Here is a 12,986-nt window from a genome sequence, read left to right as displayed (position 1 = left end):
CGCGGATGGGGCGAGGGCTACCGAACCAGGAGTGCCGGCCCCGGGCCCGCCGCGGCTCTCGTCCGCCCGGCGCCGGGGTTCGGCTCAGCGGGGTCCCGGCGGAGGCCTCCAACCTCTAGCGAGCAATCCTGGCAGACAAAGCCAGCGCCGCCCGCGGGGCCGCTCCTGGGCAGGCGGGGAGGGAGGCTGAGGGGCCAAACAGGGACCTAAGGAGCAGCCCTCGCCCCCGGAGAACGCTCGGGGAAGTCGGCCTCAGACAAAGAAAGGGGCAGGGCCCGACGCCCCAGCCAGGTCTCCGCGCTCTACTCACCCGCGCGCGGCGGCGGCGGCAGCGGCGGCGCGGCCCGGCTCGGCCGAGGAAGTTAGAGCAAGTTCGGCGGCGCGGGGCGGGAGGGCGCGACTCGGGCCGTCCGAGCGGCGGGGGCGGGGCGCGGAGGGGCGGGGCCGGAGGCGCGGCGCCTGCCGTCTGCCGAGGAAGGGGCGCCGCTTCCCTGCGCCGCCCGGTGCGGCCCCGCGCGCCTGGGCCCGCCCTGGCCCCGCCCCTCCCCCCAGCCGCCTCGCCCCTCCCCCACCGCACCCCGCCTCCCGGCTCGGGCGGCACCGGGGACCGCGAGGCCGGGTCGCTGGCCCGCCCCTTTGTCCCGCTCTGGGCGGTGCCGGAGGCTTGGGGCGGCCCCGGTCCGCGCCCTCCCAGTGGGTGCGCGGCGCAGGCCGGGCCTGGCCCGGGGCCGGGCACTTGTAGCCGCCGGGAGCGCTCTGAGCCGTTGCGCTGCGCAGACGCCGCTCTGGCCTTGTCGGAGCCGAACCTGGGAGAAGCACGAGCTATGGGAGGCGGCGTCTCGAGGGATACACGGGATGACCGTGGAGAGCGGGCGAAGGGTTAGGAAAATGGCTGTGGTGGAGATAAGAGGCGTTCCTGCCCGGCTTTGGAGCCTGGGGGCGGGGGTAGTCTTCGATCAAAAGAAGGATGGGGAAAAGGTTTTTATTTCTTTGTAAACCAAGGAGTAAGGACACGCTCCTTCTGGCCTTGGTGCTAAAAATACCAAGCTTTCTTTGGATCGTGGCTGAGATTTCTTCCTAACCTTTACGCTAAAGAGGTGGCTGGGACGATTCTTGTGGTGTAGGGGGGTTTCCAGGGACAGCCAGGGGTGGCGCCCCTCTTTGGATCGTGGCTGAGATTTGTTCCTCACCTTTACGCTAAAGAGATGGCTGGGACGATTCCTGTGGGGTAGAGGGGTTTCCAGGGATAGCCAGGGGCGGCTCCCCAGCCTCAGCCTCCCTACCTGTAGAATGAAGCATGCCACACCTCTGTTTCTTAAACTTATTCGGTGGCTGAGGGCCGAGTGGTCTGCTCTGTTGGGTAACACCAAACAGGGATCTATTAAAACTGGGCTAAGACTGGTTGCCACATGCCAGTACAAGCAACCAACAGGTTAATTCCAATGGAAGGAGGAAATCTTGAAATGGAGACTGTTCAGTCCATTCCCAGGTTTGTTTGGGTTGTTTTTTGAGCTAAGGTATCGCTTTGTCACCCAGGCTGGAGTGCAGTGGCATGACCGTGGCTCACTGCAGCCTCGACCTCCCGCCTCAGCTTCCCCAAGTAGCTGGGACCACAGGTGCAGGCCACCACACCTAGCTAATTGTTTTTTTTTTTTTTTTTTGGAGAGACGAGATCTTGCTGTGTTGCCAGTGATGGTCTTAAATTCCTGGGCTTAAGCAATCCTTCCGCCTCTGCCTCCCAGAGTGCTGGAATTACAGGCATGAGCCACGGTGCCTGGCTAATTTTATTTGTTTGTTTAATTAAGGGGGATGCAACCTGTCTGTGACCGCCCAGGCAGCTCTGGAAACTCCCTGGGAACCTGTCCATTCATTCAGCAGATAGTGAGTGTTTGATTGAGTGCCTGATAATATGCCAGGCCCTGTGTGCATGGTGGGATACTTCAGTGAACAAGACAGCTGAGGCCTTTTGCCCAATAAAGCTAATTTTTAGTGGAGAAGACAAATACATAATCACAAGTTGAAGTAAAGGCTGGGACAAAAACAAGGGGCTAGAATAGAGAATAAAAGCTACCTTAGATGAAGCAGTCAGGGAAAGTGAGGAGGTGATGCTGAAATTGAAGTCAAAAGAGTAAGGAGTTAGCCTTGGGAAAAGTTGGGCAGAGACATTCCTCGCTGAGAGCAGTAGGTGCCTTTTCAGGGTAAGTTCTGGATGGGTCAAGGAATTGAAAGAAAATCAGTGTGGCTGAAGTTTTAAGCCTAGGGGAAGAGGCCCAGGATGGAGTGGGAAGGTGGGTGGGGGCCAAAGCATGCAGGGCCTGTGGGCTGTGTCAAAGAATGGAGACTCTGTTGAGCCTTGGAAGGGTTTTATGCAGAAGACTAACATGTTCTGATTTAAGGCTGTGTGTGGGTGTCAGGCAAAAATAAAAGCAGGGAGCCAATTAGGCTTGCCACAATCCAGGCCAAAGATGATGGTGGTTTGAACCAAAGTGGTGGTCATGCTAAGATGAGTAGTTGAGAGATGCTATTTTGGACTTAACAGGACACATTGATAGGAAGGACATGGGGGCAGGAAATGGAGAAACCAAAGATAACTCAAGTTTCTGGCTGCGGTAAGTGGGTTGATAGTGCTTCATTTATTGGATCAAAAAGCATGAACCACATCTCAGGGAGTTACATCAGGAATTCTGTTCAAGCCACATGGAGCTTAAGATGCCTGTTAGAGAACCAGCGGGGTTACCTCATCACTAGGAACTCAGAAGAGAGGCCAGGGCGGGAGAGGGGCTTTGGGATACATCAGCATAAAGATGCTCAAGGCCACGGGATCTGAGAAGGACACACAGGGTGAGGGAGTAGATGCAGAAGAGGAGAGAGTTCAGGAGGGACCCAGGGGAACCAAAGCAGGCAAGAAGACTGAAAAAGAGGCTGGGGAGGCAGAAGGAGAATCAGGAGTATCCCAGAGACTGAGAAAATGTTTCCAGAAAGCAGTTGTCGGCTGTGTTAGATACTGCTTAGAGATCAGGTAAGATGAGGACTGGGACCTGTTGGCTCTGGCAACATGAAGGCAATTGGTGAACATGATGAGGGCAGTGTTCCTGGAGTAGTGGTGGAAGCCATGCTGTGGTAGAGCTACCATATTTGCACAACTTGTCTAACAGGGAATGGAGAACTGGGAGGGATCTAGAAAGGATATGGAAGCATAGGATGCTTTGGTAGAGATTGCTAGATGCCCCTAGTAGTAATTCTGTCTTTCCTTCATAGAATTTTTAATTCTGTCTGGCCACATGGCTTCCCAGAATAAAGGCAAGTTTCTCAGCCTCTCTTGCAGCTACACTTCATTCCTCCCAATAGGAAGTAAGTGTAGGAGTCCATGTGCAAATTCAAAACTGGCTTTAAAGGGAAGTCATGTGCTTTACTCTTTCCTGCCCACTAGGATATATTAATAGATAGCTGGAGCTCAAGCATCCATATTGGATCTTAAGTGGAAGCCAAAGTGTTGAGGATGTTAGTGGAAGTGAGAATAAATGTGGATGCTAATGTGTAGGGAGCTACCACACATTTGGACTACTACCTCTTGACTTTCTTTATGGGAGAAGGACATTTCTGTCTTGTTTAATCCTCTGTTTTATGGCACATGTAGCCACATCTAATTCTAACATTTGTTGGAATAAAGAGGGGTTTGTTAAAATATGGGAGTCACTGAAGCAGGCTTGCACACTGATAGGAATGATCTAAGAAGAAGGCAGGGGCCATGATAGGAAGAGCAGGTGAAAGGAGATAGGGTATGGGCACTAATGAGGGTCACCTCCTACAAAGGGACAACTCCACCATCATTAAGGAGAGGAGTGTGGAGGCCGAGGAGAGGTTTCCAGTAAAGGGTGGGATTGGGAAGATGATTACTCACACCTGGTGATTTCTGCTCAATCCTGCATGTGCAGGAGGTCATGAGCTAGAACAAGGAGGAAGGAGATGGGGAAGCCAGTTTTGCAAACCATGGACTGAGCGGTTTTGGAGATCTTGCTGGCCTGAACAGCGTCTGGGAGACGTGTCCTTTCTGGAATAGTTGGCCACACTGCTGCTATGAAAAGTGTGGTGGGAATACCCACAAAGCCAGCATGGCCTTCCCTGCCATGCCCCAGACAGTCACATCTGACACTCACCTGCCATTCCCGGCTGTAGCAGAGACCCACAAAGCTTTATCTGACCCATTCTTTTTTTTTTCTTTTGAGACGGAGTCTCACTGTGTCACCCAGGCTGGAGTACAATGGCGTGGGCTCACTGCAACCTCTGCCTCCTGGATTCATGGGACTATAGGCATGTGCCACCACACCCAGCTAATTTTTGTATTTTTATTAGAGGTGGGGTTTCGCTGTGTTGGCCAGGCTGGTCTTGAACTCCTGACCTCATGATCTGCCCACCTTGGCCTCCCAAAGTGCTGGGATTACAGGCGTGAGCCACTGTGCCTGGCCTATCTGACCCATTCTTACAGCAACATGGAGTGGCTTGAGAGAGCCTCAGAGACACAAAATGCAAAACAGGTCTATTTTATTCTCCTTTATTAAAAAATAAAAAATTCAATATAGACAGCCCCAACTCATAAAAGGGTTGTATTGTAACCAGTGGTTTACTTTCCTGGCTAGCACCTAGAACCATAATTGCCAAGCATATAACTGAATTGTAGTGCAGACTGCAAGCCTAATGTATGGACTGTGGGAACAAAAAACAGTACAGGAAGGAGGAAAAGAAAAAAGCTGAGAGTTTCTCATCTTTTTCCTGGACCTGAAGGTGCCACAGATAAAATTGTAAGTGGAAGAGCTTGCCCTTTGTCTTCCCCTGACTTCTATAGCCCTCTGTGTCGGTCCCCAGTGCTGCACTCCCACCCTGGGCTCCACTCTGCAGCCTCTGTGTGTGTCTACAGGGCAATGGGCAGGTGAGGGTGAGATTGAACAGAAGAGGGAGTTGGTGTCCGAGCTCTCCAAGTTCTCAACATGATCTTGAGCAAACCACGTTACATTCCTGAGCCCTGCTGTTCTTATCTGTAAAGTCAAGGTAATACTAAAACCCACCTCACAAGCTTGTAATAAAAATCCAAAGAGATAAAGTTTGTAAAACTTCGAAAAATACTGGGTAAGCTGTAAAGAACTCTGTTACCCAGGAAAGATGTCTTATTAGGACCAGACTACCAAGGATTAGTCGGGACATTTTGGCTGGAAATGAGAACCCCACTCAGACTAGCTTAGGTCATCAAAGGGGAGATACTGGAAGGAGCCTCAGATTGCTCACAGAATTGAAAGAAGAACTTGAAACCAGAGTGACACAAAACGGGGCTGATCCTGACAACGTCCCAGAACGGGGGACCTACCCTCTGTTTCTCCTGGTTCTCAGAGTTAGCCATGTCAGGTATGTGACTGAGTAAGTCTACACTCTTAAGTTGGTATGAACAAATCTCAAGAAAGGATCGACCGGGCATAGTGGCTCACGCCTGTAATCCCAGCACTTTGGGAGGCCGAGGCGGGCGGATAACTTGAGGTCAGGAGTTTCGGACCAGCCTGGCCAACGTGGTGAAACCTCGTCTCTACTAAAAGTAGGAAAATTAGCTGGGTGTGGTGGCGCATGCCTGTAGTTCCAGCTACTCAGGAGGCAGAGGTGAGAGAATCGTGCTTGAACAGGGGAGATGGAGGTTGCAGTGAGCTGAGATTGTGCCATTGCACTCCAGCCTGGGCGACAGAGGAAGACTCCATCTCAAAAAAAAAAAGAAAAAAGAAAAGAAAAGGATCCTAATCGGGTCAGCTCTGGTCACATGTTCACTCCTGGACCCATTCTTACAGCAACATGGAGTGGCTTGAGAGAGCCAAACAAACTCTGACACAACCAGCGTGATGAGGGAGATGAGATACCGTAATTGGACTAGGTCTGGGTCACATGCCCATGCCTATGATCAGTAGGGCAAGGCCTATGCAGAAGAAGGGGTAGTGGTGTGTGCAGGGCCAACATCATCATTTTTAGCAGTCTTGTATACCAAGTATTCTTTAGGCCCTGGGCAGGTTTTAGGCAGAATAGTGACATTGTTACATCTGTACTTTAGAAAGATCCCTAAGGCTGGAGTGGGAAGGGAAGGTGGGAGGGAGCAAGATTGGAATAAAAAATGGTTAGAAAAGAAATGATGAGGAAATAGAAAGAGGTGGACAGAATCAAGATATATTTAGGAGCTGGAACTGACAAGTGACTAATTGCATGGGAGAATGAGGAATAAAGAGACATCATATTCTGGCTGCATGGGCAGTGGTGCTATTCACTGAGAAGGAACACAAGAGACCCTGTGTGGATGTATAATATGTTTGGTGAGAGGTGATGCCTTAGACCTCTTCCATTTGAAGTGTTCCTGGGTAGGGTGGAGAGGTGCAATTTGCTGTATGGAGTTAAGAGAGACAGCTAAACAGAAGTTATCAGTTTGGAAGTTGTATCCATTTGAAATTGTGTTTAGCTTTTCTAACAATAACCCAAGGCCAGGTGTGGTTGCTCACATCTGTAATCCCAACACTTTGAAAGGCTGAGGCAGGAGGATCACTCGAGCCCAGGAGTCTGAGACTAATCTGTGCAACATAGTAAGACCCCATCTCCTTAGGAAAAAAAAAAAAAGAAAACAGAGAGAGAGGAGAAAGAGAAAGAGGGAAAGGAGGGAAAAGAGGGAGGGAGGAGGGAAGGAAGGAAAGGAGGGAGGGAGGGGAGAGAAAATAGCAACACAACTACATTGCCTTAACTACATTCAGCTTTCTTGCTGTAGTTGTAGGAAAAAATTCTGACACAACAAGAAGTCTAAAGGTAAGCAGAGCAAGGCTGATCAGCAGCCCCACAATGTCATCAGGTCCCAGCTCCTCTCTGTTGGTGTGTCTGGCTCTCCTTACGGGGCAGAGTTGGCTTGTGGTCATACAATGGCTGCCCCAGCTCCAGCTTCCCACCCACATTCCAGACAGAAGAAAGAGCAAAAAGAATGAAGGGGCAACACCTAAAACTTACCCAGAAATCCCCAAACTACTGCTTATGCCTCACTCGCCGAGTGCAGTCACATGACAAACCCTAACTCCAAAGGAGGTTGGGAAATGTTTAAAAAATTAACTCCTGTTTTAAAGAAAGAAGGGAGAATCGATATTGAGGAAGCAGCATGTGATAATTGAAATCATCAGAGTAGAGGAGATTATTTTGGGACTGGGAGATGAGAAAAGGACCAAGGACAGAATCTTTGGAAAACAAGAGAGCAGAGGGACCAAAGAGACTGAGGAAGACTGTCCAGTGAGGTAAGAGAAAAGCCAAGAGGGTGGAATGGATGGAAGTCCAGGGGCAACAAGTGTTTCAAGAAGAGGGGAGTGGTCCAGTTTCCAGGGCTGCAGAGGGCCAGTGAAACAAGGCTGAAGAGCAACCATGGGGTTAATAGCTTCAGAGAACTGTTTCAGTGGAGAATTGGGTCAAATACAGTTAACAGTGGGCTGAACAGCAATTGGAAAATGAGAGAGAGGTTGTTAACTGGAAGATGATGAGGATAAGCAGTTGCAGGAGGGTGTTTGTTTAAGAAAGGAGAGACTTGGGCCAGGCACGATGGCTCATGCTTGTAATACCAGCACTTTGGGAGGCCCAGGTGGGAGAATCGCTTCAGCCCAGGAGTTCCAGGTGAGCCTGGGCAACATAGTGAAACCCTGTTTCTATTAAAAGAAAATAACAAGAAAAACAAAGGAGAGACTCAAATATGTTTAAATGATGAAGGGAGAAGGCAAGAGAAGAGGGGAGATAAGAGAGTCTGAAGGAAGAGAGAAAACGCTTGCTGGAGAAGGTGGGAAGGATTGGTGTTCAGAACAAGAGGAGAGCCCCAAACTGGAGGACAGCAGGACCTTCATAGAGACAGGAGGCAGGAAGACAAGCTGGGTGAGGATGCAGATATTTGTGGGTTCGGTGGGGCTTCCTAAGGGAAGGGGTCCACTTTCTCTGGAAGTAGACAGAATGGGCACCTGCCGAAGGTAAGTGGGTGTTGGGTGGGATCCAAGGATTTCAGAGAAACCTAGGAGAGAACGAGTGGCACCTCTGAGCAGGGGCAAGCAGGAATGTTTGGGGAAGGGTTGCAAGCCCAGCTGCAAATGGAGACCCAGAGTGAGAGTGACACACATCTCAGATTCCATGACCTTTTTCATCAGTACTCAGCAGCTGGACTATGTGCAAGTGCAGAGAGCACAGACAGCAGGATTGATCAAAATTTGGGGTTTGCCAGGAGAGCATGATAGAAAAACAATGGTGCAAAGGATTCAAGAACGTTGGAAATAAAGCAGTTGAGGTGTTGTATCCTGAGTCTTGGCTACTAGGGGAGAGAAGTGACAGCTGGAGGGGCTAGTAGATAGGGGGAAAGAAGATGAGGCTGCGGCTGGAGGGCCCTCAGCATGTGAAGAAGGGAGATATGGTGACACAAGGCTGTGGTCAGACAGAGGTGTCTATCCATGGGACCAGGTGATTGAGATGGAAGAAACGGAGAAACAAATGGCCCTGAGGGTGAGGAGGTCAGGACCAAGAGGCTAGTGGGAAGATGGGTCACTCCATCAGTATATGGCAGGACTTGGAGTGCAGGCAATGGCAATGAGTTAGGTGCCAACATCTTTGGTAGAACTTTTACTTCAAGCTCAGTTTTGCACTGGTGTTGCCTTTCTTGAAGAAAGAGGTTAGGGAGCCTTGGGGAAAAGAGAACAGAAAGGAAATTTATTTCTTGGCCTGTCATTCTATACTTGGCCTATTTGTTCCAGAACAATCTATTTTAAGGAATCTGCAAACTTCTAGGAGGCTCCTACTCTTATTTGCATCTACAGCCTCAGCCATGGGACCTCTGCCTGCCAGTGGTGTCCCCTGCAAAGAATTAGGACTAAGATTTGTGATAGGAGCCCATGTGTGAGGATAAGACACAGTGGAACACCCTTTAATTATGGCATCTGAGACTGTCTAAGCAGATGGTGGTGACAAGGAGTCCTGTCATCTCTCTGCCCTCAGTTGTCCCATTTCATAAACTGAAGGTGGCAGAGAAAGAAAGGTTGTTCAACAGGTGGCATCCCACGGCCCTTTCAGCCCTGTGCATCAACCACACTGTAATGACTCCACATGGGAGAAGAAAGTTTTGCCAAAGAAGAAAACCCCAGATGTGGCCAAATAAGACATCAAGGGAGGGAGCAGATCCTAGATGTTAAGAGCAAGTATAATACCAGGAATCAGACTGCCTGGGCTAAGTCCCAACTCTGCCCCTGAAAGCTAGGTCCACTCAGGCCGGAGAGCTGCTCATGTCTACCCAGGGAACTATGGGATCTGTGCAGATGTCAAAGCCACTTGACAGCACAGAGTGTTACTTCTGGAATAATGTCATGCAAACTGACCTTCACAAAGCTCTGACTTAGTAACATAAATGTGGAAAGGGGGCTTAGAGGGAATCACCTAGCTGATAAGTGGTAGAAGCAGGACTGTCAGCTTTATGACCACACCTGAGTCCCCAGTCTGTTTCAATCTCACACCTAGAGATTTGAGGGTCGGCTAAGGCCCTGGGACCTCTAGGCGCAGACACTGCTAGGAGAGCCACTGAAAGTTCCCCCTACCACTACAAAGTAGGGGAGAGAGGCACACCTAGACTCATCTGAGACAGAGCAGAAAACAGATGGATGTTGCAAACATCACAGGTGCCTCTCCCTGTCACAGCTCTGGGGACTTTTAGTTGGTTCCATGGAGAATCTGGTAGTCCCCGGGGAGAGCTGCGCAGCAGTTGATGCCGCGTGCATACACTGCCACCTAGAGGCAGTCTGAGGAAACTCCAAGTTTATTAAACCACGGGTGTGTGTGTGTGTCTGTCAGTCTGTCTTTCTGTGTGTTGGGGGAGGAAGGGAGGGCTTTTCAGTCCTTGTCTGGCACTGCTGATTCTCTCTTTCCTGGAGCCCTTGGCTCTCTTCCTCTACCCACTCGGGACCACCTGTCCTGCACGCAGCTCCTCCTCAGTCTCTTTGCAGATCCTGCTCCCCATTTCCTACAAATGCTACTTTTCCCAGATGCTGGGAACATCTAACACCACTTTCTTCCCCCTCTCATCTCCACAGGCTCTCTGCCCTCTGTGCCACTCTGTGTCTTTAGAATCCTCTGTGCACTGGCCCCACCCATCTTTATGGCCAGATCCCTCTCCTGAGCTCCGGTTCCCCCTCCCTCACACTAGAAAGAAAATCTGATCCCATCAGTCCTCCTCCTGCAAACCCTTAGAGGTTCATTTCATGAACACAGCTCCTTCCATTGTTCTACGGGGATTAACCAGGCCTGGCCTCTGAGTGGGCTGCTCCAACCATATTCTGACCACAGGCCTGCCTCACACACAGTGACCTAGCCTGTCACCTCTGGTTTGTGACCACCTAGACCACACTTCAGGACCCACTGTGTTAGATTAGATCACTCACTTGGAATTGCCCCTGGCAGAAGGAAGCTGCCCCCCACCAGGGCTCTGCCCCACCCCCATCCCTGGAGCAGGGTGCAGCCTGCGTCCACGAAACGAGTGATGGGTGGGAGTTACAAAGCCCGCTTGTCTCATTTCGGGGCATCTGCTGGGTGATCTCAACTCAGAGCTCCTGTGGGATCAGTTGAGGCCTCACAGCTCCATGTCGCCCTCCACTCAGTCCTGCTCCCCTCACTTCTTGCATACACATTTCTGGACCAGCTTCTATTTCCTGTGCACTTCGCACATGCCATCACTTTGGCTCAGAACAGCTTTTGTGTTATTTTCCTTTGCCTGTCTGAGCACAGGAAGTAGAAAGCCACCCAGCACAACCTCGCAGCCAGGCCCTTAGGAGAACTGGCCAGCAGAGGTCAGGATCTAGTACTGCCTCCACGTCACCCCCTCTATTCTCACTGAGACATTGGTATCTCATTTATCTCCACAGTGCCAGCAACTTCTGGCCAGCTTCCCCTCAGGGCTCCTCCCTGCCTTCTGCCGGTCAGCTGTCACCATCTGCGCCCCTTTTGGGGAAAAACTTTGTACAGGTTTTACAGGTCCCTGGCTAGTTCACAGAGGCCTGAGTTAGGGTCCAGGGTCCACCCCTGGTCCAGTCGATGTGCCCAGGACCGGGGTTTGTGGTGCAGACCGTGGAGAGTCTGGGTTCCTCTAATGGAAGGTGTGGCATGGCCAACTCTGAGGTCCCCAGGATGGGACAGCAACATCTGGGCACATAATGTCTTGCCACCTGCTGCTAAGGCTGCTAACTGCAAATAATAAAGAAGCAAATTTAGAACCACATATTAGCATTTGTAACTGGTTGTAGTATGCATATACAGATCCAGTTTTGTAATGATTATGTTATTATTTGTCAATTTTTAAAGGCGTTTGAAACATTTATGAGACTGAGTCATTACAGTTGGGAAGAGTGTAACTGATTACATTTAATGTTTAAATGTTCAAGGAAAATCTACTTTCTAAAAATTATCATCAACTGAAGAATGACGAGGTTCATAAATTTGGCTCTCTTGAGTCATGAAGGCTGGGGAAAGATGAGAGTCCGATAAAGGCAGCCCAGAGCTCTGCATGGCAGAGACTTTAAAGACTTCCTGCTTCAAGCAGCACCCGCTTTCCCAGGAGCTGGCTGTGCTTTGGCCCCCAGGCTCCACACCCTAGCCCCTCCTGGCCAGAGGCATCTGGCCTCCTCCTGCCTCTGTGTATAAGCAGTGCTGGGGTGAGAGCTTAGCAGCAGAACTGGCCTTCTCTCCCCCTAAGGAAGCCTAGCACAGTCATGAAGGGCACAAGGGAGGGCCAGTACCAGCTGGGTCCACTGGCTCAGGAAGATTGGCACCCCCCAGGACACTTAGCTGGATTTGTGTCCCTTTCCAGCCTCCTGCCCATACAGGCCCATGAGATTTCCTATGCTCCTTGAATCAAATGGATTTCTTACAGTTCTATGTGGCCTGAGTTTCACAACACAAATAGCCCTTTCTGAGGGGCTAAGGGTGAGGGCACAAAACTTCTTGTCAGTGAACTAGCTAGAGAGGTTTACCAAGCACGCAGTATGGTGCATTTTTATTACTCTGTTAAAAGTGTGTGATTAGTTAATATATTCATATGGAACAGATTATAAAAGTTCAAAAGGGTATTAAAAGGGACATTCTCCTTTATGTCCCCAGTCACCAGTATCCTGTTCCTACAGCAAATACTGTTACAAGTTTTCATGTATTTTCTCATAAATATATTATGGCAGACACTGCTGGTTTTTGTTTTTTTCCCCCAAATCCATTCTTTCTTCTTCATCATCATCTTTTGTTTTGTTTTCTTTTGTTTTTTGAGGAGTCTTGCTCTGTCACCCAGGCTGGAGCACAGTGGCACAATCTTAGTTCACTGCAGCCTCCGCCTCCCGGGTTAAAGTGATTCTCCTGCCTCAGCCTCCCAAGTAGCTGGGATTACAGGTGTGCGCCACCACACTTGGCTAATTTTTGTATTTTTAGTAGAGATAGGGTTTCACCATGTTGGCCAACTGGTCTTGAACTCTTGACCTCGGGTGATCTGTCCCTTGGCCTCCCAAAGTGCTGGGATTATAGGCGTGAGCCGCCTCTCCCAGCCTGAAGGGCATTCTTTCATAGCAGGGACAGGAACAAGCCCAGGCTGTTCTGGCCAGTTCCTCCTGACCTCAGGCTATTGCATTCCCAGCACATTCTACAGTTATTCTTGAGAACTACAGTGAGAAAGCTGGGAGAACTGGGTCAGTCCAAGGCCATCTGGAGAACAGCCCTGTAGTCCATCCGAAACCCAGATATCCCCCCTTAGCAAAGCTGGTCAATTTCATATCCCACCAACCTCCCTGGATTTGGAGGCAGGGGTTTGATCTGTCTCATTAGTTCGATGTTAACACTTTAACCGACACAATCCCAGTGAGACATCATTAAGCCATAGCCAGAATCCATTTCACGAGGCCCAGGAGGACCCCTACAACTGCAGAATAACCAGGGCTGCC

The 12,986-nt window shown here is 50.3% G+C and overlaps 1 protein-coding gene across 1 annotated transcript in view; it reads right to left on the bottom strand.

Annotated features, from left to right (window-relative positions):
- The window catches only part of TSPAN14 (tetraspanin 14), a 65,555-nt gene extending 65,210 nt beyond the window's left edge, over positions 1-345 (bottom strand). The window contains exon 1 of the mRNA XM_055352460.2: positions 311-345. The gene's annotated coding sequence lies outside the window, so the exon portion shown is untranslated. The remainder of the gene's footprint in view (positions 1-310) is intronic.
- Between the last annotated feature and the right edge of the window lie 12,641 nt (positions 346-12,986).

Source organism: Gorilla gorilla, chromosome 8, assembly GCF_029281585.2.
Source record: "Gorilla gorilla gorilla isolate KB3781 chromosome 8, NHGRI_mGorGor1-v2.1_pri, whole genome shotgun sequence".
NCBI lineage: Eukaryota > Metazoa > Chordata > Mammalia > Primates > Hominidae > Gorilla > Gorilla gorilla.
This window is presented reverse-complemented; position numbering and strand designations above follow the sequence as displayed.